Source organism: Bacillus rossius, chromosome 2 (genome assembly GCF_032445375.1).
Source record: "Bacillus rossius redtenbacheri isolate Brsri chromosome 2, Brsri_v3, whole genome shotgun sequence".
Taxonomy (NCBI): Eukaryota; Metazoa; Arthropoda; class Insecta; order Phasmatodea; family Bacillidae; genus Bacillus; species Bacillus rossius.
In genome coordinates this window covers 21,685,582-21,710,475 of record NC_086331.1, presented here as the reverse complement: position 1 = coordinate 21,710,475, position 24,894 = coordinate 21,685,582, and the positions used below count along the sequence as shown (strand labels likewise).

Sequence of the window (24,894 nt, the reverse complement as noted above, 5' to 3'; positions counted from 1 at the left end):
TTAATTTGGTTTCCCGTGGCACGAATTCGCTAATATCTCTTAACGGCAATTGTTTCGGCGGGAGGATGCCATGTTAGTCGAGCGAGCCATGATCTCACCCCAGTCTTCCGCCATCAACGACCAAGAGCAGACGCATCAGCACTCCGGGGACCTCATCGCTTGTATTCTCTGCCAAGTAATTCTGTTAACTTTAATTTCATCTCAATCGCTTTCTTTTAGTCCTCGGAGCAGCTCTCGGTCGGGGGACTGCTTTATTAATTAATTTACGGCCAGTCTCGGTCTTTTATCTTGTACTACGTAATTCAACATGTGACCACGTGGTGGCTCATCACCTATAAACCGATTCGTGCCGCGGGCATTTTGTATAGTTTCAACCATGTACGTGTGTGAGCGGAATTAGTGGAATAAATCAGGTGTGTGAATTTCATGTATTATTCTTTTATTTTCAATCTGTGTGACCACGTGGAGAGTGACGGCGTGTGGGATGCCTGAGAGCCCACTTCGTAGGGAAAAGCGTGCCCGACGCTGAGAGCGGGCAGGAATTAGTGCTAGATGTTTTCAAAGGGGATATCACGTCTCACATGGGCGACGTCACGCCCTGAGTTAGGAGTCTCACCGGGTCCACGTGCCGTACCACGTGGTGGCGCCCACTAACAATCCACCGTAAAGCCGACCCCCCCCCCTCCCCCGTGTCAAGTGGCTCCCAAGAGCGTGGGGCATATAAGACGTCTAGTACCGAGACCTGTACGAGCGCGTGAGATAGGCGGTTGTTACGCGGAGCGCGCGGAACTAAAGTTCGCGCTGGAACTATTGTTCGCGCGGAGCGCATAGCGGGACTCTGGCGCGCCGGCCACGTGTTCAGCCAAGCGCACGCTTCCAAGAATCCGCGCACAAACAACGCACTCCGAGCGCAGTGAGTAACACAGTGCTGATGTGGACGTGAGGACTGTTCGTGTGTAGATTACCACGTGCGTAGACATGTATCTGGACGAGTGTATCGGGTGTTACTACCCCTGCCCGAGTTGGGACTTGCATGGCAGGACCGCCGCCGGGTATGAGTGTGGCAACTGCACCGAGTACCGCATACACGGCGTGATGAAGTGTGGCGCTAGTTCGTGTCCCGGAGGAATTAGCGAGGGCTACCACTGCCAGGAATGTGCCAGCCTGTGGCATCGTAGCTGTATCAGCGAGCGTGAAAGGACCATACTGCGCAAGTTTTTCACCTTCACGTGCGCACGATGTACCGCCTACCTAGCCGCCCAGGCGCAGTACCAGGCAGAGGCGCCGAAAATTTATTTTCCACGACACGCCTCGACGCTTCCCGGTCCGCCGACGCCGCTCACACCGACGCCGCTCAAGCCGAAAATGACGCAGATCGACTCGCCGACGCACCACATGCCAACAACGCCGACACCAACATCACAAAGGTACGTCCCGACGTCACCCGTACCGTCACGTGTTCCGACGCCTACCGCCCTGACTAAGACGCCCGTCATCTTGATGCCCACGCCCGTCGTCCCGACGCCGACGCCCGTCGTGCCAACGCCGAAATTCATCGACTTGACGCCTCCCGACGCAAGTCCGATCCCGCCACTACCAGCAAGACCCCGTTTTGTTGACCCGACGCCACTCATCTCGACACCGACGCTCGCCGTCCCAACGCCAATTCCGCTCCCACCACCTCCTGTCCCGGAGCCGACAGCCGCGAAACCTCTCGTTGACCTGACGTCTCCCGACACTGGTCCGATTACGTCATCATACGCAAGACCACGTTTCGCCGACCCGACGCCACTCATCCCGACTGTGATGACGCTTGACTCGCCGAAGCTAACGGAGCGACGCACGACGCCGACCGTCCCGCCGCAGTCTGCAACGCCGTCCAGAACCCACCTCGTGTCGGAGACACCTCCCGACGCCGGAATGACCTCGCCACCGCACCGAATCGCCGTCCCGACGCCACCCAGGTCCATTCCGACGCAACCCGCCTCGTCTCCGCCACACGACTCGCCACGGACGCCGCCAGACTCGACGCCGACGCTTCGCGCCACCTTGTCGCCTCCACCTGGCTTCGACGTCATCATGCCTTCGTCACCGCCACCCGAGTGCTCGGTCGCAAACGAGACACTTTGCAACACGACGTTCAGGGCCCTGACGCCGAGACGCCTGAGCGCCGCCCCGCCACCTGGATTCGCTCCTCTGTACCCGCCTGGATTTGCTCCTCTGTGCCCGCCTGGCTTCGAGGCACAGACGGATGAACCTGACCGAAGGAGACGGACGCGCGCGACGCCGACGCCGATGCCACCTTCGTGCCCGCCTGACGCGACGCCAGAAACGACCGAGACGCCACGACGCCCAATTCCGACGCCGAGCGCCGCAGTATCGGTACGCCGATCAAGTGCCTCGCCGCCCGAGACGCCACGCGCATGCCGCAAGTTGGCAACATTGAGACACCGCACCTTCAAGTCACCGCAGCTACGGGGTCGCCTGAGCTCCCTGCATACGCCTGACGCAATGCAGGTCGACGCCACGACACCTGGACGCCCGACCGTCCCACCACCGAACGTGACCATCGCCCGGACATCTGCACCGGTCACCCGTCTGTCACTACGAGCCGCGAAACGCCCGCATGTCGCCGACGCTGAGCCGGGCCGTGCCGAGCGCCGTCCGCGCTTGCTGCCCACTTGTCACGAGCCGCTTGACCTTGGTCGCCGCCGCCCCTGTCGCCCGGCACCCTGGCCACCGCCGCGCCGCCGCGCGCTGCGAGACGCAACAGCTGCTGCAGCCGCAGCAGCCGCGGATTTGGAGCCGGAGCAACTGGTGGGTCTCCACACCCAAGGTTAGTCAGCCAGCGCCCATTCTGCCCATGTGTATTGTCCGTCATGTAAATATTACTCGCCCGCCATCATGTCAACATCATCGCCCGTCATCGTGTCAACAGTGCTCGCCCATCACGTCAACATTGCCACCTGCCCGCACGGACGTAAACAACATTGCCACGTGCGCGAGGTAAACATTGCAGGCCACGCCTCTCAACCATCTGTCACTCGGCGCTGTCATATCGGCCTACTTTCGGGGGGGGGGGGGGGGGGCAATTGACATCGTCCGGGCCTACGGCCCCTGTAAGTACGATATGCCACCGCCCTAACACCATCCACCCTCCATTCAAACCTCCCGCCTACCCATGCGTACGTGTGCGTGCGTGTGTGCTCGCCCGGCAAGAGGGCGCTGTCGAGCCAGTGCGCCGTACCCCTAAAAACATAAGTATATGTAATTGTGTTGTTTGTTTTTATATTCCCTAAGTGCAACGTGACGGCAGATCGGCCGGGAGGGTTTTATGTACTTTTATTTTTTAACTTATATATTAAAATATCATAGCGTTTCCGGACATTCCCGAGGAAACCCGAAGCCAGACAGTAATTACGTTTCAATCTTAATAATTATTATTTGTACAATCTTTTCTTTTCATTCAAAAATTGTGACGCCGACCGCCGGTGCTCCCTCTGGTTCGCACAGGCCGTTATGTCACAACAACACTTACTCTTAAGTGCGCCGAACACGCCCGAGCGTGATGTCCGCCGAGTGTGTGAAAGTGCGCCGCGACGTACACCAAAGCGACGTCAGCGCCCGGCCGAGTGGCAATGCGCCTAATTCATTAGATAATTATTCTGTCTAATTAAAACAACTAAATTAATAACAATTTAAAAGAGGGTTCATGTAAGGGAAATTATGTCTAATGGTTTTATAAGCATATGTTGTGTAACTTGTCTTTAAGTTCAAAACTGGCCGGGTCGGTTTTCCCGCGTTCCACGTGGTTAGGCGCGAGGCCGCAAGGCGGTCTCGCGCTCAGTTACCGTTGGGAGCTCGCAGGGGTCGGGCGCTCCGCGAACGTCGGGCCATCAGCTTTAGCATCTCTTCAACATTTCAGCAATAGTGTAAGTTTTGTAAATCTTTTAATCAGCTCGGCGCCGACCCCAACCCAGTCGCACGATATTTCGTGCGACTCTTAACTTATTAAATTCTTCCCATCAGGGAACTTTATTTTCATACGTAATTCCATGTCCAGTTTAAGGACTGCGTAGTAGTGGTACGCAATTTTCGGCTCATTAGCCAATTAATCGTCATCGTCGTAGATCCTCCGTAAGAAGTGTTGAGAATAATGCTGACTAACTTTCGCCTTTTAATTATTCAGCATTTTAAACGTGTAATTTGTAACGTGTGTTTGATCTAAAAAACTTTCATTTCCAAGGGACTTTTACGTGTACGTCTCCAGCTGGCGTGTCCACGTAATTTCAGAGACGTTAATATTTCGTAGCAGGCTAGACTGCAAACAATCCTGAACATAGGAACTTTTCTACGTATTTACCAGCCAGCCTAAGTTGTGGCAACACCAGTTTCGTGTTTATCTGCTAAACCTTTCATAGGGACGAGAACCCACTGTTTCAGCTTATCGATATAACTTTGCAATCTATCTTGGTCGCGCGCGCCGTTACGTACAGGGATACGCGTGTCACAGCGGTCCGACAACGGACGCGGCCAGTATCGGGACGAATGAGTGTATCAATACTGAATTAAGTGCAGTGCCCTGTAACTCGTTTACCATTCATTTACAAGGCATCCTGGGTGGCCTGAACAGCCCAGGTAATTTCCGAACCGAGACGCTCTCCTGCCTGCTGCCACGAGGCCGAACCCCCGTTAAAACCCCTGAGATCTTTTACAACAATAATATTTATTAAAAAACTAAAACAGGCAGCGGGAGTGGCGTTATTTGTTACATAATTTTCAATGCATTCTTGTCATGTTAATTTAGTTTCCCGTGGCACGAATTCGCTAATATCTCTTAACGGCAATTGTTTCGGCGGGAGGACGCCATGTTAGTCGAGCGAGCCATGATCTCACCCCAGTCTTCCGCCATCAACGACCGAGAGCAGACGCATCAGCACTCCGGGGACCTCACCGCTTGTATTCTCTGCCAAGTAATTCTGTTAACTTTAATTTCATCTCAATCGCTTTCTTTTAGTCCTCGGAGCAGCTCTCGGTCGGGGGACTGCTTTATTAATTAATTTACGGCCAGTCTCGGTCTTTTATCTTGTACTACATAATTCAACATGTGACCACGTGGTGGCTCATCACCTATAAACCGATTCGTGCCGCGGGCGTTTTGTATAGTTTCAACCGTGTACGTGTGTGAGCGGAATTAGTGGAATAAATCAGGTGTGTGAATTTCACGTATTATTCTTTTATTTTCAATCTGTGTGACCACGTGGAGAGTGACGGCGTGTGGGATGCCTGAGAGCCCACTTCGTAGGGAAAAGCGTGCCCGACGCTGAGAGCGGGCAGGAATTAGTGCTATATGTTTTCAAGGGGGGATATCACGTCTCACATGGGCGACGTCACGCCCTGAGTTAGGAGTCTCACCGGGTCCACGTGCCGTACCACGTGGTGGCGCCCACTAACAATCCACCGTAAAGCCGACCAATCGCCCCCCCCCCCCCCCCCCCGTGTCAACACCATTCTTCCCTTTCCTTAAAAGCCAGTTGTGACCATGAGAATTGGAATAAATGAAAAGATAAGCAGCTTCTTTGGCAGGTTACAAATAACAATAGTACAGAAAATACAACATGATTGTTATTGAAGAGGGTTAGGATATTGTATCATAGTGTCATAAACACAACACTTTGATAATAGCTTTCTGAAAGGCAAGGAATCTTTGAAATAAAAACCTTTGATTGCAACTCCTGTCAAAAGATCCTTGAAATAGTTTTTTTACACAACTCGTGTAAGAAACAACACATTCACAAGTTTCCACCCAAGCAGACATTATAAAGCCCAGTTTGATACAGTTTTTCGAGAACATAACTAATGCCTGTGTTATAGACTAAAATCATTATACAGCAAAGATAATCAACCAAGTCATTCATAATCGATGAAGAAAGTAAATGGAGATATATGTAACACTATACTGTAAAAAAAAGTGCAACAATCAGTGGGAAAATCAACAGCTTGTAAGCTTACTTTATACTTTTAAGAGTAAAAAAATATGATTTTTATTTTTAGTGTCTTCTTAAGTTTCAAGTTATTCTTAGGATGTTTATGCAACAGTTGAAGGAGTAGCAATTTTTCATGCATATTATTTTGTAAGTACATAGTAAATACAATAGTAACATTCTTATCAACTCAGTCAACGTGACTACGAAAATAAGTGAAGATTTTGTGGGCTGTAAAACAATGTGGTCATAAAATATTTGGCATACAAGCATACGGCATAAGTAGGGACAAGATTTTATGGTCTTATTTAAAGATCCAATTTGTTTTATAAGCAGGAGATTTTGGTGGTATTTTTTATTTTTTAACACTGTCAATATTCATACAAATAATGTATTATTCGACAAATATGAAATATTTCTTAGCACTATTTCACCAAAATAGTCTCACTTTGACCTACTCAGTCATAATGCACTTATAAAACAAAATCATTAGTAATAATAAGCATCTCTAAAACAGAACTTCTCAGAAAAATATAATGACAAATTTTTGTTTGTTTGAAAAATTTGACATCATTAATGTAACAACATGTTACTAATAAAAGATATGCAAGATTAAACAATATAGTATTAATTTTTATTGATCTGTGTAATTTATAAATTATGGTACAAAATTATAGCTGAATAAATTACATCCAATGAATTTACCATAATAAAATAAATCCTTGTAATTTGAGTAAGTTTTGTCAAATTCCTGGTTTGTTTTCACATTTTTAGTTACATTTTGGTGCTAAATGGTGTATTAACTTGTATTTCGGAGTTACATTTTGTATTGACATGCTTTGCGGTGTGATCATAATTCACCGTATAATCTTGTCCCTAAGCCTAAATGTTCAGCAAGAATTATGCACTAAGTACAAAACATCCCTCCTTTTTCTCAACCCACCTTTTGACTTGTCCAGCCTGGGGAGATGTTTACGGTAACATTTCAAGAACTCATCTTATACCCAACCTTCAGTTCGGGTGGAGAAAATTATTTTTTTATTGACCATTCTTCACAAGAACACATTCATTCAGGAGAAAAATAAAGGAAATAGTAGGTAATTTTTATTTCAAAACAAAATAGCTTTAAATTTACTGAGTAAAAATCTGTGAAAATTTAGCAAGAAAAATACAAAATGTTGATGCAATATAAGATATTTATGTTGTTTGCACAAAACAAAAAAAAATCATACCACAAAACAATTTTGATGCTTTTAGTCCCACATTTCGCACTGAAACTGCAGTACCATTATGTTTTCAACTTGTGCAAGTGTCTATGTTTTGTAATATTTAATAGTTTTAGGCAATAGATTACCTTTAAAAGATGTTATTCAGTTATCAACAATTGTTCATTTCATAGATTAAGGCATTTAATTTCATAAGACAACACATAAACATTAACAATGCTTGTTTCCAAATTAATTTTTTATGTCACCACTGTGTTTTTTGGTTGTAATTTGCTGACTATTTATCACTTTCTCTGGTTTGAGACCACACCCTTTTGTCTTGTGCAGTAAATCAAAGCTAGGTTCATTCCAGTACCAAGAGTAATAATTTCCTAGCATTTACACTGGCTGTTGTAATCTGCCAAAATCACCTTGATTTTAAACACTTAAAATAATTTTTTTTAAGAAAGAAAATATAGAATTGTAAGATATCTTTACAAATGTTAAAATTGTTATAAGTTAAAGAACTTAAATTTAAGGATTATAGTTTTTTTTATACACTGTAACATTAAGGCTGTGAAAAAAGAGACAAAATATTTTATGACAGTTGGCCAAGGATATAACTCGAAAAGACTAACAATTTTCATAAAGCATGCACGAAGTTTAGTTAATTCCACGTCAGCAGCAAGCTTACCAACCATATGTTGCCAAGTGAGATTTGATGCTTTGATAATGTAAGTTATGAATACAATCTTCACACCAAAAACAGATATATTAAAAAATTTATGCAATGTTACTTGTAATAACACCATTTGAAAATAAACAGTAATTGTATAACTACAAAACACATGTGATTCATAAAAGTAGTAAAAGTTTCCAAAATGCACAATTGTACCTACTGTGTTCATTTAATGCTTGTCTTTACATACAACAAAAACAGTAAGGATAAAGTTTTATAGCTTAATGAAGTAACTTTAAAATCTGTTTGCAAGAGGTTTTAGTGTCGTATATTGTAGAAAAGGTACATCACATTAAGAGTAACCATCAAAATAGCTAATACTTTGTAAAACTTTTATGTTGTCATGATGCTTATCATTATAAGCATTTTCTGTATAAGATCTCTCTTAGAACACCACTTTGCATAAAGATTTCTTTTGATAAACTACTTTTAAACAATGAAAACAACCACTAAGAAAAAAATGTGTATCAGTGATTTAAAGGAATATTCACTTTGAATCAAAATCATATTTTACTTCAGTAATACATGCTTGAATTAATGTTTGCTTTTTTTTTTTGCATGATTCTTGTAAAACATCGTCAGTTTACTAGTAAAATATTTTTTTTACACACAACATTGTTTTCTTTAAACTATTAAAGTACAGTGATACCAGTACATTTTTTTTTTTTTGTAAAATCTTGATATGCTCAATTAGTATATGTATGATATACTATACACCATGCAATCAAATGTACTCAATTGTTTCAAAATATATTTTTGTGCTGAGTTTCATGCAGCCTGTTTTATAGTCTAACTATGCACACACAGAATGGCTGAAAGGGATGGAACCTCTCTGATTACGTGGGTTTTATTTATTCATTTGAACACTAACTTGCTGCTCATATTCTGAACCTGAAGGAGTATGATACTTGAACTGTCAAAGGACCACTCTCCACACCCAATGAGTGAAGCATCTGTGAATCAAAATGTTTCAAACAATCGGAAGTTTGGTGTACCAATAGTCCAAATAACAATAAGTGTCACACATACAGTATCAGTCTATCAGGCATGCTCGGAACCATAACCATTCTGGATGAGTGATTTTTGCCGGATTAACAAACATCAATATACGTAGTTCTAACGAGAATACCAAAAAAAACATATACAGTACAACACAATAGTATTTAAAACAAGTTATAGTAAACAGTTCTATAGAAAGAAATAATACAGATGAGCATTACTGTTTAAAAAAGTCTCTGATATCACATTGCGTCTGCGATTCAGATCTCTTTTTCAAAAAATCAATATGAAAATGTACCAGTGAAACGTAACCAGCTAGAAAACAGGAAACACTGTATTGAAACTAAAACTGACAGTAGGGGGAAACATAGACTGTCTAAGGGTTTCCCCCCTTTTGTTTTGTTAACCCAGCGCTCTTAGCATACGCCTTACCGCCCTGGGGCCCCCACGGGCGTGGATGCGGATACGCCGCATACGCAACCAGGAAGAGCGTTAGAGCTTTTGGCTATGCAAAGGGACTGAGGCTACCCATCTCAGTTTATGCACCACCTCCGGCCCCCTACTCCACTCAGCTAACCAGCAAGTTGGATGCTCCCTTAGAGTAGGGGGAAACAGAGTGAACTAATAATGCTGGCAGCTCTAGGTCAACATCCAGAATCTCAACGCGAGCGGTTCAATTGGTACCAGATTACACTGACTGCCGGATTAGACCTTTCACTGTATAAGTAATTGTGGAATGAATGTGCAAATAAAACACGTTGATAAAAACCAAGCTATAAAACAACAGGAAGTGAATTGAATGTTTTTAGTTCATGTGGTGGACATGCAGTTTCCAAGCTGCTCTATCCTTAGCCATAGTATAGCAAGTAATGAGATTAATGTATAATTGATGGAAAAACTAAGAACTGGGGTACAGCACAGGTGGCAACTGATGCAGCATATAAAACACCAAATTCCTACTGTAACAGCACTGACTTGCTTGTGCACTGTACCTACTGTATATTTTTGTCATCTATTATTGCTTTGGTACACATTCCTCTGTGGTGCCTACAAGGGTTATAGATTGTATATTATCGAAACCTTCTATATTAGTGTAACCTATAAAATTCCACACACAACCATGTACATACATATCACAATGGCTTGGCCAGAAAAAAGATGTTAACATATATTTTGATACATATTGCTTTTGGCAAGTACTGAATATAATTATTGCATTTAGTTAGAAAATGTTTAGCAAGAATTGATATTGTAGGGGGTACATTTGAACATTAACCTTTCTTAAACAAATACTGATTTTATTTTAGCAGTTTTACTGTTTGTAAAACTGCGATACTCGTTAGCTAGTGTTGTTGAATATTCTTCCTACTCAATAATTTTGTGTGTATTCTAGCCGACATATATAGTGTGTTCAAATCTGCTCAATATTGGGGCAGTTTTGGACATAGTACGGGCAGCTTTGAACATTTTTTAAATTAGATATTTGTATAAAAACAAGTGGGTATTGTGTAACTATTTTTTAATTTAATTAATATAAAATCTGTAGAACATTTTAACATAAATAAACTGACAATTTTACTCTCAACCATATAACAATTATCTATAACATAAAATCACCTTTGTATAGATTACATTAAGTCAATGAACTGTCACATTAAATACAATAGGTAAATTACTAGCCTATTTTAAATTTGTGGGGTTGAATTAATGTTGATACAGCTGCTTCATACAGGTTGTAAATACTGTCAACTGTGAACTTGAATATTGGGAGCACTTTTAAATAAATTTGTGGAATCACAGTTATATCGTCTTTGCTAGTGGCATTTGACATTTAGTACTATAACCTTTAAAGCATTTTTTTGCTTGTCAGTTTCATTTCTTCTACTTTTATTTGGGCATTGTTCTACAGCTGCTGTATATTTAAATCCTATTTGTTCAATCTGAAGACATGTTAGCCCAAAGTTCATCCTTGAACATTTCAAAATATAATTTTTTAGCATAAATTCATCATCCTTGGTTAAGACCTGGTTCCCTATGTGCACTGACTATAACTGTGTAACACCAAACATTGATGCATCTACTTTATTGGACATTTATTTATTAGAAAATTATATCCTTGCTTTAATAGTATCTGCTTCACACATATCAGGCTACACATGTTTATTCCTGTAATCTCTGACCATGACAGCCTAATAACAAAATAAATAAAACTTAAGTCACAGAAATAAAGAGAACAAACACAAAAGTGCAATATGTTTTCCTTACTATCACAATAAACATAGACAGCACTTAAATGTTTTGTTCAAATATTCCTCAAGTAGGTAGCATACTTTAAAGTTATGTTACAATGAAATGAATCATCAATGTGTAGCCTTAAGTTAATACTTACTTGCGGTATGTACACAGTTTAACAAAAAAAAATATTAAAAGTGTACAGTAAGCCCTTAAGTTGTGGTGAGAAATATTAAATCTAAATTCCTGAATGAAACACTTTAACTTTGCAGTTACGACTGACTCTTTAACATTGATTGGCGGGAAACACGTAATATCTACAATTTTCAGTCCTGCCAACGTCACATTATAGCTGAACTCTTTACCAGTACCATATCTGTTGTGAAGATTGAAATGTTCAAATGTGTACCCTCTCTCCTATTTAGTACTAATAATAAACAACACTTCCTTAATTCATCAACAAGACAGTAGCAGGGTTATTTATGTAATAACTAAAAAGTAAGCCATGGAGTTAGCTAGCCATATTTGCTAGCCATTATGTCATGAAGAATATGTTATGTAATGAAGGCAGGCTGTGATATATAGCCTTATACTAATTCCACTCCTCAGGCCTAAGCCAATTAATTTATAAAACACACAGGAGGAGTAGGTAGAAAGGTTTATTGACAAAAAAAGATAAGCTGGCATTCTCTTGCAATTTCTTCCAGGAGCTATAAGCATAGAATGTTTTAAATAAAAGTTATTTAATAAATATCTTACAAACTAAGATAATTTCTTGGGTTCACAATGAGTTTTCATTTTCCAGAAATAGATCTAAAATTAACATTTTTCCTAAAATCTCTGAACATTCCACCAAAAGAAGCATCAAATGACCAGCATTCTGTGAATCAAAAATATCTAAATGTAAATTTTCATCTTTAACATCCACAATACAAAAAAATGTAGTAAGGATACTGTTGAACTAGGGATTACGGTTAAACATTTTTTTAATTTCTACGAAGAATGTAGAGTGTACCACAATTCAAAAGTGACACTTCAAGTTGACTTGCATGCCCTAGATCAGCGGTTCCAAATTTTTTCAGCCAGGGAACCCTATGGTCGACTTTTCTTTTGACGGAACCCCAACTCCTTCAAAGAAAGTTATTTGACAATAATTGTGCCTGCTTTATGTGACATTCTCCTGACTCACGGAACACCGTGACCTTGTCATGGAACCCCAGGATTTCGCGGTACAACTTTTGGGAACTGCTGCTCTAGATGTTCCCAATATTGCACAGAATAATTTCAATTAGTAGGTGGATTGTAGATTTTACCTGCACCCACTATAACACCTAATTGTAACTGTGGTTCTTTATCATGATTCTTGTATCTGCAAGAAAGTCTCAAGGATTCCAACAATTTTGGAAACATTCTGGATGGCTTATGGAACTTTCATTTTGTATGTTGGGTGTGTGTGACATAATTGTTTTCAATATTAATTATTTTACTTAGGTTTTGGGTGTGATGACAACAACAGCCAATAAAAACCTATGTTTAATTCAGTCATGTAAAGGAAAATTTCTGTACACATTCATTAACAAAAAAATGTATAGTATTTAAGTCCACATATTTCTCAAGGATATAATTAACTTAGTAAGGTGTCTGTGTGTCTGAATTTAACAATATTTTCTTAAAAATTACTTGTTCATTAACAGTTAACTTCCTGGCAAATATTATTAAACACCAATATTTCTGAAAAATGTACACCTGTTAAAACATAATTTTTTTATACTAAAAAATGTCAACATAGTCTTGCAGAACACTGCTTGTGCAGATTGTTGTGAAATTGTCTGAATTGCAAAGTTTCTTTTTCACCACGTGACACAAGCTAGGCCAAATATTATATAGCAGAGAAATTACATCCTAACATGTTCAATAACAGTTAGGACTGGCGTGTAACTATTTGTGTATTTCACTGTTGAAGCTCATCCATCATTTTTGATGATAGTCCTCTAATATTTCAGTCTGTGTTTGTAATACTGCACCTTCCTTGATATTAATAACTTATTAAACCTGTTATAATGCCCCTCTTTTTTTATGCCTTGATAGCTAACCAGAGGGTAGTTATAACTAAATAATATATACTTAATCAGCTATAAATACACCACACAATGACTGTTTCACAGGTTTAAAGCCTGACAACTTGCAATACAAGGATTAACACATTAAATAAGATGTTAATATACATTTCGTACAAGATAACTAGGAAACAATTGTCAATTAATCACAAATCAAACTGAGATGTAAGACAACATTACCAATACAGAAATTGGTGTGTGTTTGAAAATACTTATCATGAAAGAGTGAGATTCTGTAATGACAGTCTGAAGTCCTATCTGCACTAGTAAATTTTTATTGCTTTCAAATATTCTTCAATGTTGATATTGTTTACTTTATACCTATAACTGTAACAGAATTATTGCCATATTTTAAACTGCACGTTTAGTATTGCATTAGCACATTTCATAGATGCTGAGCCCTTATGCTACTATAAATCATCTCACTCTATCATTGGAGTGCTCAGCATAATAGGCATTTAGTTTCTCTTTCAAACACACAATATCTGCTGTTGAAATGTCCTTGCTCCGGCATATGCTGTTGCCAGATATTCTTACATTTTTAATGTTAGGTACTTAATATATTTGACCATAGTATAACAGCAAAAAACTGCATCCGGTAGGATGAATTATACATCCAAAATACCATTTTCAATTCATGAAAAAATAAAACACTATTTTATTTTTATCTTTCTAATGTACACAGAGATTATCACATCATAATGTCTTGAACACAAATAAAAAAAACCATTGGATTTTTAATGATAAATAAACTCATGTTTTTGAAAGTCAATGAAAGGAACATGTAAGCCATTAACATAATTTACATTCTACTTAAAAAATATATTTGACTCTGGAGTGCTTATATTTATAAACTTACACTTTGAAAATTCACACAGTGGTAAACTTATTTTGTTTTAAAGGTTAGATTAGACATTAGAGCAAAAGAGATTTTGAGGATAACTTGAATCTATTTTTAAATGGTACCCCACTTTGACAGCTTTATCAAGCATCGTTTAGTGACCATCAAAGCTATGACTTAAAGGGTTTGTAGTCTCTGTCTTAACAGTAAAGGACCTGTTTATCTTTGCTGATGAGCAATTGAGGGCCTCTGGAACATAGTCATAAGTCAAAAATTTTGTAGCTTTAAGTTAACTATATATTTCACCTCATAAACATTCAAATTATTATTTGGTATGGCTAGAGACCTGCAAAATTTGCGGATTCATTCGGTGATAGGCTAGAATTCAAACACATATACCTCTTAGCTAATTTTGCTATTGGCTTACTGTTCATCTGGACGAATCTCAACCAGTTATAAACCCTCAACCAAAGAAGGATCGAATCACAGACAAACCAGCTGAGACGACTTACAAGTCGGCAGCCAATGAGCTTGTGTTATTTGCCCGAGTGTACAGGGGTATGTGCAGTCTATCCTGAAGGCCATCGAAACCACGAATTTTGCAGGTCTCTAGGTATGGCTAACTCAAACCTGCCAAATTCTTGATTTCCAACAATATGTTCTGAAACCCTTAAATTATATACTCAAATAATAGTGTCATATAAATACTGATAAAATCCATCTTATGTTTAGTTCCCTAGTCCCATGGTTCTGTGACTCTTTGTATTGTAAGGTGAGTAAATTGATAATATTATGAAAGAGCAAACATATAAGTTTTGAAAGTTTTTTTTATTTAAGCTTAAGAGTAATGCAGTCAAATAAGGTTATATAGCAACATGCTGTCCTAAAACAAACCTTTACACCAATGTAAAGATATACAACAGAGCACTTTAAAAATGCCAGAGAAAGAAAAATGAACATGAATGACAAAATATTAAAATTAAAAGAAATAGGCAAATTCTTTTTTTCCTAATTGGAATTCATACTACCATCTATATAATTTTTGACAGTGGATTAATTTGACTGGATTGTTACTTTAATCCATGTGTGTGCATTTATTTGTGTTACTATTTTTATCTAGAACACAACACATACTGCCTAAGACATACATACATAGTTTGCATGATCTCCTAAAGATTAAAATACCAACGCAATTTTAGTTGCAATAATTTTGCACTTATTGAGTATATAAATTTAACCAAGAAGTATGACTCCTTAACACCTTGCAATATTAGTCTGGCAACAGCACATGACTTTTATTCTGTACTGTAATCTTTCAGCATAGTATTACTTGCTAACGTGATTAATTTTCAAGAATTTTCTCGAGTTTAAAACATGCAGGAATTATGTTTGATGTAAACTAGTGTTAATATGTCACATAACTACATACTCTCAAAATTTTGTTCACACCACGAAGCATATAACATTCTTATACTTAACACAAGTTTTATCCATATCTTTTATCAGAGAGGATTTTCTGTTAAGTATCTATGATAGCTTGAATAAAAATTAAAAACTCAGATTTACGAGAGAACTACGGTCTCCTAGGCATGCTCCTTTGATTGAAATAAGACAGTACCATAAACATAAGTTTCAATATATGTGTGCCATTAAACATCAAGTGCTTTATGGTTTTGATAGCTACATAAACGGGGCAGAGTTGGTTGGTTGTACCTCATGAGCAGCCTTCTTTAACAGGATGATATCGTTAAAGGACAAGTCAGCACCATGTGGTTAAAAAATGCCATTACCTTCAGTCATTCTGTGTGTATCTGTACGATGCAAGCCCATTAGTCTATATTAGGAATATACTGAAACTGCAACTTTATGAATATTACATAAAAAGAAACAGTAAAAATATAAAGAGGAGTTGATAAATTTATCTTGTAAAATAAGGAAATAAAAGCTCTTAATTAATGATAACTTATTAAACTTATCAACTCCAAGGAAATTTAACAAACCAAACCATTTGTATTTATTGTAGCTCACAACTGATTAGAAGATCAATAAGTAACTCAGTAACATAGTTGTTATGTTAATCATTTAAACCAATAAATTTTTTGTAGTTATTTCTTGTCTGAAATCTGACATATTTCTCAAAAAACTATTGTATAAAATTTAATATATATTTAAAATTAAAAAAAAGTTTACCAGCTAACACCACTCAAACAAAAGTTTGACATCATGAGCAATTTGGTGAAAAGATAAATCTCATTTATAGCATTTGTATGTTTAACAGTAAACACTTTCTTTGAAATTGAAATGCTGTAAAAAAATTTGCATGTAATTTTCTGCGAACTTCAGCCTATCACTGCGAAAAATATGATCTAATTAATCCACTATAAATAGACACAAAAAAAGGAGACAGAGAGAGAAATACATTATGATAAAAAGAGAGGAAATGCATCATAAAACAACAGATTTCATTACTAACTTCAATAAACTCTCATCAATTTTATACCTGACTAATAAATACTCATGTTTTTGCCTATTCAAAATAATAAAAAATTAATAAATCCATTTTCCAGATGAATAAAGCTATGAATCTCACAAATAATCAATGAATACACACTATCATAGAAAGATATTTGCAAAACACAAAGCCAGCTAAGTACTTCGGTTCTTATTCTGATATTGGAGATTCCATCATAAAAAATTAAAATTCTTTCCACTGCATAGTAAAAAAAAAATACTGTTAACCATTTACCAACCTAATTCTAATTTATTAATTAAAGAAATTTTATCTACATTTTAAAATATCATACAAAAGTGTAAAAATCAAGATTTAACTTAATTCTGATGTACAACTTGTTGGTTTCACCACAAAATTTTATTGAAAAAATTATTATTTTTTGTATATATGTTATGTTTTAAACATACAAATACAAACACAGTGTTTTGTAACAATCGTTAATTATTTTCAGCATATACTTGGGTAAATGTTAACTGAATTACACTTAGTTATACAGAAAATAAAACTAAATATGATATAATATGTTCATATTTTATGAAAAAAATTATGCTTAGAGCCTTGGGCCCTGCCACAATTGGGCTAATGTCTGTGTCTGTGCTGTCTGAAATGACAGGCCACATTGTTTTGCAATGCTGTCTGACAGTAGTAGAAACATGCAACAACTGACTTGGTTGAGGCACTTGGTTATTACAAATTATGTACGAAATTCTACTACAGCAGTACAGTGCTATTGTTATTATGTGTTCTTGTCAAATTCAATTATAACAAACTGTAAACTAGTGGCATTTTGATACAGTAATGAAATGTTACTTAAAAATAAATATTTTTGTAGAAATACAATACTTTTTTGATGGATTTGTAATTATAGAAATTGTACTTACCATTTCACATGGTAATCAATAAAAAACAAATACACAAAACTGTACCTAATACATAGAAAAAAAAGAGAAATAAAACAATTATTTATTAAAAAAAAACATATATTTAAACATTTGTTGACAAACACTGTATTTTTGCACAATTTTATTATTAGTTTCCACTCAAATGTGTTACTTATAACTAGAGACCCAGAAAAATCGTGACTCATGGATTTTGGAAAAATTACCAAACACTATAAAATAGTGGTAAATGAATTTCAATTCAAGTTAAATATGATTTCAGGCATTTATAACTAGTGAATTCCTCACAAATTTCTTTGTAAATGATTGTATTAAAAATTTTCATATCCATTCATGAATATCCACAACTGTTTTATTAGTTTTTTCATGCAGTCAGTATTTTTTTAATCACAAAACAGTTGCCAATGCAGCAGGATTGCAGGAGAATATTACTGTAGCCATAGTGCATCAATCTGACTCGAGCGAAAGACAGAGATTACATATTTCATACAACTAGCATTTGAAAAATAAAATAGCTCCCTTACTAACTTCAGTTTTTATATTTAAGAAAATAAACGTGGGTACAAAATATGTTAGTTAAGTGATGGAAAATTTTAAAGGGTATTAAAACACGCAGATTCGCACATTGCTGTTCCATGGCAGACACTGCCAAGCAGGGAAGAAAATTGTACAGGTTTGCTAGATCACTAAGTTTTTCCCCTTTTTGATTCCCATGGGAAATAATTCTTTCCTGCCCGAAAATTTCCATGATTGAAAAATCCATGTATCCAGGTATTTCACCAGCCCTTGCCCTGTAAAATATTTCATGAGCTCTTTATTCGCAATATATTTCACAAGACCTCAGTTGTTCACAGATTTCCAACCCAGACGACCAGCTGACGACAATAATCCACTATTCTACAGGGGGAGGGGGGAAGTTTTCCTGTTCGAAACGGTGGTGGTAGATTTAGTAAGACCAGTTATTTCCGTATGCTTTTATCAATTAGTATTCAAATTAGCTTCACTTAAATTTTTTTTACTTACAACAAAACATTTTCAGTGTTATTTAATTTCCTGTCATGTAATTTTGCATGGCCCATTGTTTCATATGCATTTATCTTTACTTGAGAATTTCTTGTATTTCACTCAAGAATTTTGGTCTCTATGTCACTCAACAATTTTAAGACTGCTACTCCAGAAATTTCCAGGTCTCTACTCATAGATAATGAAGTTCTAGCTGCCTGACTCTGAAAGCACCACTTGAACCAGTCTGGGCAATCAGCACTATACCATCAGCTCGAACAGCACAGACAGATATACCCGCAAAATTGTAGAAGGGCCATAATCTATTTTACAATTTGAGTTTTTTTTCCTAAAAAGCATAAACATAACATTACTGAATATTTAAAAATAATAACATTGTAGTAGCAAAATTTAAGCCCTTCACTAAATTTAAACAATAAATATATTGTAACTAAAAGACTTATTTATGTTATCTATGTTTGTAATTCCCAGAAAACTAAATCATTGTTATTTATACTGACAAATGAATGAAATTTCTGGTTTTATGTTAAAATAATTTGTTGTACCTACCTTATTGCATATTTACCTTACAAAATTGCAGTGTTCACCCAATACACAAGCACAAATATTTATCCCAAAATGGATTTGCAATTTCTTGTATCACTTTAGCCACAATTAAATTTTTTTTGCCTATAGTTATCTTCCCACAATTATAAATCTAATCATCATTACCAGAAGAATACTAAATGCATTAAATTTAAAAAATAAGGTACAAAATTTTGTTCTGATATGCACATATTAGAACAATTATCAAAAGCTGTTTTATTTAACCAATTAAATCAGCAACAGACATCAGTATTGGCTAGTGGTCGCTGGAGCAACAGCTTATGATTGTACAGTAAGTCATTGACAATATATGGCACCATAAAGGCAATTAAATTTTACACAATTTCTTTTAGAAGTTGATTTAAAGCTGTAACAACTCCTATGATATGAAAGCCCTCACAAGACAAATGTCACAATACAACTAGATTAATGACAAGCTTTTTTGACTAAAATAATACTTAACACTAAATAAAAAGCACAGAAAGAATTCCAAATCTTACGAATTTGTTTGAAGTTTCAGACTAAACTGCGAATAAACAGTGCAGCTTTAGTGCCATTTGCTGCACACGAGCCCACAAAATTCCAGGGGTGGTGGGTGAAAGTGCAGAAACATTCATTCACGAACCCACGTTTTGAAGCTCTAGGTTTGGCTACTAAATAATTTTAAAATGCAGTGGTATATATAGTTATAAAACACATAAAAACACTATATGTATGTGTTACTTATGCAAAAACTAAAATATCTCACAAGCATGTGTATGCCTGTGCCAATGCCTAAACACCAGAACTTGACTATCTTTAACCCCTTTCACTATGTACCCTTTACAATCTTATGGGTTTTGTCAGCTTTTCTCCCAGTCATCCTTTAAATTTCCGCAAATAAATTATGTAATTAAAAAATTACATGATTACAGGTACAGCTCTTGGGAAGGATTTGACACTGAATACACTTTATCATCGCTGCAGTTTGTGCTTATCAAAATCTGTTTTTGTAATCAAATCTTAATTTGCAAAAAATTTAATGCAAACTTTCAAAAACAAAAATTGAAACAAAAACATAATTAAAAATCAGTACTTAAAACGAAGTCTAACTTGTTTCAAATGCTGGTTTGTAACATATACTGTGGGTAAAAGCTACTAACAAATGTGCAAGCACTTAACCAAGACACAGATATATACCATTTGATTTTATGACTGTGGGTAACTTACAAGCATTTAACTGAAGAACAAAAAAAAATTATAAAAAGCATTTTCTTAATAATAGTTGTTATGATTTTAATACTGGAAGAAATTTTTTTTGCTGAAATTGCATGATGATAACATTTTACTAATGAAAATGTATACACAGTATATAAAAATACAAAAGCATCTGAGTATTAGATGTTTTAAGTACATAATTGTTAAATGTGCGCTTCACAATAATATAGGAAGGTTAAATCTTGCAAAAATAACAAGAACCTATCTACAGTACACTTATCACTAAGTGAGAGCTATTTGCTACATGAGCTTATTTCATACATTATTTATGATACAGTAAAATAATAACTTAATGTTTTTGAAGCCTTAAACAATAAATTAAATGTTAAGTACTTGCACATAACTACAAAGCAGCAAGAGAAGATGTTAAAACTGTATCATTCAGCTGCACATTTGCAGTATTAAGGAACAATACTCAAAGTAAAAAATTGAAAAACTAAGTTTCCCTGCAAAGGAACACTAACAAAAATATTTTAAAATGTCCATACTTTAAAAAAAAATATGTACCTACCAATAGCAAATCAATAGCTGTCTTTTATAGTTAAATGAATGTATAAAAAATAATTTGCCAACTCAGGCCCATAACCCCAGTTGCAGGACATCTTAAAACATACAATTTTAGTATATAACACTTCAAATTTTACATTTCGTAGCTATATAGTAGTAGCAGAACATTATATGTTACATCAGACAGAATACAACATTGGAATGACCAAATACTCCAACAGATCAAGAAATATTGCCTTCATTGTTGGTGCTTATAGTTATAACATTCTGCTCAAAAGAGTAAATATACACACAGGCACCAAATAAAATTTCCTCACCAATAAAAACACACTATTTCATGGCTAGACACTAATAAAAGAACTCCAGTATTTTTACTATGTTATTAAAATGTGTTTTAGTACGTTTGTTCATTTTGCACTGAGCTGTGAAAAATCTACTACTTTTCAGGTGATAATTTAGTCGCTCTAATTTTGCTTCATGTTTTTAAAAGTCTTCTCAAGAACTTTTTACATGAATACACGAAGAAAGCTGGGGTGTCACAACTCTCCAGTTTGCTTACGGACCCAACCTACGCTGGAAACAAAAGAGAAAATCATACGGTGTACAAAAATGCAGATTAAATTCACATAAAACTTCAAACATGTCACTCAAACAATTGTTAATCACTTCAATCATTTACAAAAATTATCTAACTCTTAACATAAAATAGATTCTGTATTTGGTTTGCAAATTTCAGACACTAAATAAAAAAGGTATTGGTAGAGGTTTGTCACACAGTGACAAAACTGTAACGAGAAGAACGACGGGGATGAAAAATTAAAGTCACTGTAATTGTTTGTTTGTTTAGCAGACAACAATAATTACCGCTGAATGTTATTTTAAAAAAGGTTAGGCTTAGAGAGCATATACCTAAAGGAGTTTATGTGAGAGTCCAAGAGAGTATTATTTCTCTAATCTGCCATTGCCATTAGTAAAACAAGGAAGTCATTTTTAGGACTGACACATTCGAACTAAACGGTAACATATATACAATACCATATTCATGGTACATAACAAGTAGTATGTAGCACTTTGAAAACTTGAAAACAAAGTACAGCAGAGCCTCTCTTATCTGCAACTCGATCATCTTATATGCTGAATGACTGTGATTTTTAGTTGATCATATTAGTTAATTTAACTAACTGAATCACTATTAGAGTATTTTGCTCTAATAATATTTAATAAACATACATTATTTAGTATGAACTGTGCTATTTTTAAACAAAAACCTTGATGTTATTAGTTTACATAGTCTGACATGGACAGACTGTAAACTTCTGCGTGCCGAGCCTGTTTGGAAGTCTTACTTCCGCACAATGTATTGGCATGGAATCACATGTGCCTGGTAGTTTTGTTTTGTTTACGCCTACAATAAGGTCGCTGTTAACGTTTTACTACTCAGATATTGTCGAGTGCTCACAGTCTGATGTTTAGAGCCAAGATTTTATGGTGTTATGAAAAAGGACTTTTCGTCATTAAGAATTGTGGATTTTGTCTTTAGAAACTACAGTTAAACTTTTGTTCTATAAATGCAATATAATTAAGCTCAGGAAAAAGCCACCATTGTCAGCAGTTCAGCATTCTCTGGTTTTAGAGATCTTCTTCTGTCACTTACAACTACAGAATACTTAGAAAAAGATCTTTCTGAGTCCACATTCGTTGCAGGTATCCATATTAACTTTAAAGCAGCAGCTGCAAATTCAGGATAATCCGCTTTCATTTTACATAGTATGTCCACCATGTCTATGTAGTTCACATGCGGTTTCTTCTGCTCTTGGGAAACCAGGTTTTGGAGTGTTATGTAGCCTGTCGCTACAGAGGTCTTCTGCACCTTGCAAAGGAAAGGTAGGTTCCCAATATGTTTCTGGAATTCTTTTTCCTCCACACGAATGTTTCCTACATTTTGAGGATTCATTAGAGCGCTGATTCCCAGAAATAGTTGACGAGATGGATCAGTGTTCACCAGATCAATCAGTTTTATAAGACTGAGTTTAGCTGTGTTCTTGAACTGCTCTTTAAGGGCTGCAGAGTTGACAGTTTTCATTTCAGCCAAAATGTCTTCAACATTTTCAGGAAATATTCCCTTAGCCAATACATCAAGAGTAGTTTGCAGTTTACTCAATTTTGTGCACAACTGATGAGCAGTAGGATACTTTGTTCCTTCAAGAAAATTAATTAGCTCTACAAAGGTGTTACAGTTTTGAGCCACAAATGTAAGAGTGGCCTCAAGACATTGTAACTCTTCCTTCTGAAGTCCCTTGATATATTTAACACCAGAGCTATCTTCGCTAAGCTGCTCAAAGAATTCCACAATGTCGTGCAGATGGAGTGCGAGGTATGATACAGATTCAAACCATGTGTTCCAACGTGTAACAACTGGCATGGGGAATAACTTGACCAGAGCCTTGTTTTCTCCATGTTTCTGGAGAAGAAATTGAAGGTATGCATGCCTCCTCTTTCTGGTGTTAAGAAAGGCCATCTTTACCTTACAAATGAAGAGGTTCAGTTCTTCCAAGTTGTTTTGCCAGATCTGCCCAACAATGTTTACTTTATGGGCCCAACATTGTATGTGGTACATGTGGTCACCAAATACACCTTCAAGGGTGCCAGCAGATTTTGTCATGTACCTGGCACTATCTGTAACATACGCAATTATGTTTTCTTCCTTGACTTCATATTTGGAGCATACATCAATCACTGCCCGAGAACAACAAACAGCATTTGCTGCATCAAGGACACAAGAAGCCCCTAAGATAACATCTTGTTCAGCACCTGGTTTCAGAATTTTAAACAAGATGTTGAAAACACAATTATTACTCTTGTCAGTGGTTTCATCTGCGAGTATGACCACATCTTGCCCCAAGAGCTGCTGCTTGATTTCCACTTCTTTTTTCTCTCTAAGTAGGGGAATGTACTTTTTCCTCATCCAATCCGCTGTTGGAAGATCACCAGCACCACTTACATGCTTCTGCATCCATGCAGTCAGCTTGCTGTTGTCAAGTTTCTCAAGAGGAATACCTGCAGCTACAAAGGCTTCAACAGTTTCGAGAACAAAATCTTCCTTTTGTTTTTTTGCGCATATTTGCGCCACTCCTGCTTCAGGGATTGAAAGCTGTCGTTTCAAAGTGCATGGGGATCGTTTAGCTTTTACATGTTTGTCGCTAATTATGTGCTTGTTTACCGTGTCCTTACGTTCATGCTCCAAACGGCAATTACAATATTTACAGAAAAGTATTTTTCCGTCACTGACATATAATCCCTCATTCTTAAACTCGTCAGCACGTGATGCCGCAGTAGCTTTATTTTTCGGCATGATTAAGAAATTTAGCTTTCATTTATGCACGTCATTTGTAAACAAAGCCCAGAGGTACCAAAAACTAGTATTTACTGAAGTTGTAGCGAAAAAATAAACCGCGGGAAGCCTACTTTTTATAGGCGAGAGAGCCATATACTCAACCCGAAGTAAAAGGTTAGGTTATGTCAGGTCAGTAAAATAAATGTTTTTATTTATTTTCCGGGAGGGTTGGGTAGGTAAGCGTTATTTAAAATATTTAATGACCGTAAAATAACTAAATCCTTGCAATATGGTGCTTTTTCATTAGCGATCGGAAAACTTCGATTATGTTACGATTTTGGCTCTCTCGCCTGTGAAGTGTGAAATGAAAATGAAGGCTTCACGGTAAACTGCTTATTCAACAAGCACACAAAATTGTGTTACAGTGAAATTTCATTAAATATCAAGTGATCATTAAATATCAATGTTCGCTTTTATTTTATTTTCATACGTATTTATTTAATGAATGCAGTTTTTGTTCACGTGTATTTTTCAAAGGATACAGCAAACAAGGCGCTGAGATTTTTCACATTGTTGTGTTTGTTAACTTGTTAATTTTAGTTTACGATCGTCAGTTGTTAATATTGCGTGATCTCTAGTGGCTAGATGCGTTTAAAAACC

The 24,894-nt window shown here is 37.1% G+C and overlaps 1 protein-coding gene across 2 annotated transcripts in view; it reads right to left on the bottom strand.

The window, feature by feature from the left end:
• Nucleotides 1-16,854: 16,854 nt before the first annotated feature.
• The window catches only part of LOC134529160 (calsyntenin-1), an 82,761-nt gene continuing 74,721 nt past the window's right edge, over nucleotides 16,855-24,894 (bottom strand). Inside the window, exon 18 of one of the 2 annotated variants that reach the window (XM_063362959.1) lies at nucleotides 16,855-21,473. The gene's annotated coding sequence lies outside the window, so the exon portion shown is untranslated. The remainder of the gene's footprint in view (nucleotides 21,474-24,894) is intronic. The other variant, XM_063362960.1, reaches the window with a different exon arrangement.